General features: G+C 38.1%; 1 protein-coding gene across 1 annotated transcript in view; it reads left to right on the forward strand.

The window, feature by feature from the left end:
• LOC137991566 (cyclic nucleotide-binding domain-containing protein 1-like) overlaps nt 1-123 on the forward strand; it is an 18,497-nt gene extending 18,374 nt beyond the window's left edge. Inside the window, exon 15 of the mRNA XM_068836640.1 lies at nt 1-123. This exon is cut by the window's left edge and continues 2,130 nt beyond it. The gene's annotated coding sequence lies outside the window, so the exon portion shown is untranslated.
• The last annotated feature ends 2,377 nt before the right edge of the window (nt 124-2,500 follow it).

Genomic DNA, 2,500 nt, shown 5'->3' on the forward strand with positions numbered 1-2,500 from the left:
TCGCGTTCCTGCGTTCAATAACCCAAGTTCCGTTTGCTAATTATACCATCCATAGAGAGTTTGTGGTAGTGTATCACTATACGCCTTATGAATTTAAATAAAACTAATGGATTTTTAAAACGAGGAGAGACTAGTCTATTGCGCCCGTTCTAGGACTTCTTTGACGCTGTTCTTGGGGAGAAAAATGAGTCGAGTTGCCCTGCAGTGAAGCCGTTCATAACTCTAAGTCAGAGTTGAAGCAGGAGCCCCAGGGTTGTGTAAGACAAAACCATTTTACTTTGCAGACTGTTCGTTCTTTTGGATGGAGCCAGGAAAAAAACCCTCAGATAATATTTACTTTATTTATTTTTCTTCACTTATTTATTTATGTGATTACTTGGGGGTATGTCCTTTTTCATTTGTTTTAGATTTACACTTGATGGGATTTTTTCCTGGATCCACCCAAAGAACAAATGATTTTGACACCTTCATGGTGGCATTATCCAAAAGAACGAATAATCTATACACCTGATTGGATTTTTTTCTAGGATCCATCCAAAGAACGAATGATTTATACATGCTTGATGGAAGTTTCCTAGTTTTTTTTTCCTGGCTCCATCAAAAAGAACAAATGATTTTATTGCTGCAATACACCATGGATCAGATGCTGCAGCTACATGATGTAACTTGTGCTTCCTTTTTGTCTGGGTCATTTCCCTTTGTTTTGCTCTTGCCCATTTCGTAATAGTATTTCTAATTGCTTTGGGCATTCCACGATCCTTGTTTTGTTGTTTTGTCATACTGGTTCCCAGATCCACTCCTTCTCACATCTCGTACCCAGGCCATGTCTTCAGTTCGGGTCGCATTTGAATTCTTTTCTCGCAAGGAAGGCTGACGTTTACGGGAGACTGCAAATTTGTGGAAAGAAGGGAAATATTTGCCAGCTTTTTCTTCCATGTAAGTAACCAGGTATCTTTTTTTTCTTTATTTTAATATAATTTTTCTTTTTTTTGAAATGATACACTATAGTTAACAATGCTTCGAGCAACCGGAGCCTGGTTGTTTGGATTTTCCTCATTGAATACAACTGGGATTTTTTTGGGTTTTGGAGCTGTCCTTTCCCGTGTTTTTTTAAGTACGAAGGTTTCGTGTAGGGATTTTCTTATATTTATTATTCTTATATATTAAGAACGAATAATTTTCATGTTCAAATCTTTGTTTATCCCTCTTACTTAATTTAGTTTCTTGTGCATGTACTGTCTGGCTGTTTCTGAAATTAAAGTTTTTATTTTCACACAGAGTTTGTTTTGTTTTGTTTTGCTAACTCCACTGTGAGGTTGAGAGTTTGCTTTGTGAATTTCTTTTCCTCATTTTACAGACTAACCCTAACTTTTGGCTATGATTTCCCCTCAACTCATCATCCATGCCACAATATTCCCCCCTACTACCTACTGATTAATGAATGTTTTAGTTGGTGGAGAGAAACCCCTTCTTATAAGGAGGATTCCTCTGAAAACACCAATTAAGACAGCCACAAAGGATCCTAGGTTACCTGCTGCCTCGTGTATTACTATTAATAAAACAACCAACTGGTAGAACTATAAGCTGCAGAATCATTCAATACTCCAAAACTATTCAAAATTTTTCCAGATTTTATTAGTATTTATATACACTTAATAACTGATACACTATCCAGAAAATTTAAGTTACTGTTAGATGAAGATGAGATGCATTGTTCCCACAGATAGTGGAGAAATGCCCGAAACTTGAGCTAACCCATTCAAGTCATCTCAAGAGGGGCTCATGAAACGCTCAAGAAAAGAGAAAAGTCCTTGAATAAAGACAAAAGCTAAGCCAGGACCCAAGAAGAAAAAAACAACTGATTTTTTGAACGAAAAGAGGAAAAATCTTGCGGAGAGCGATAAAGGTTCGTGGTTTGATCAACCTTTAAGATTTCCCAAGAAGATTTTGAGAAAGCAAAAAAAAATTGCGCAGGGAAAGTTCTAAACGATTGCTTTCATGTCGGCCACTAGTGCCTCCCTGTAATCTTGCTCCTCGGTTTCATTTTTCGTCGCCCTTGCAATTTTGTTACCTTTGGTTTTCCCCTTAATTAGTTGTTACCACTGGAAAGCAGGCGCGAGGAAGCTAACTATGATAAGCACTAACGTTCTCCCGCGGAGCGCCATATTGCTTGGTGAGAACTCCTTGGGTCCTATCATATCATTGGCTGGCGGCTCACACTGTGAACCCTTTGTTGACATAATTCTCAGAGAAGGCGTGACAGGCTTGAATTTCTTTTGAAGGTGAAAACATGCACAACGATTTTGATGAGATGCATCCTCTTCAAATGAATTAATAGTGTATGTAGAACAGACGGATTTCCGTGAAATTTGGCTGCAACGTTCATTGAACAATTAGGAACGAAAGTGTGTCGGCATTTTCGGTCAAACCAAATACTTTCCTCGTGGCGGCTTCGGAACTCAACACGTTTCGATTTTTTTTATAGTTGAACTTGACATAC

Source organism: Montipora foliosa, chromosome 1 (genome assembly GCF_036669935.1).
Source record: "Montipora foliosa isolate CH-2021 chromosome 1, ASM3666993v2, whole genome shotgun sequence".
NCBI lineage: Eukaryota > Metazoa > Cnidaria > Anthozoa > Scleractinia > Acroporidae > Montipora > Montipora foliosa.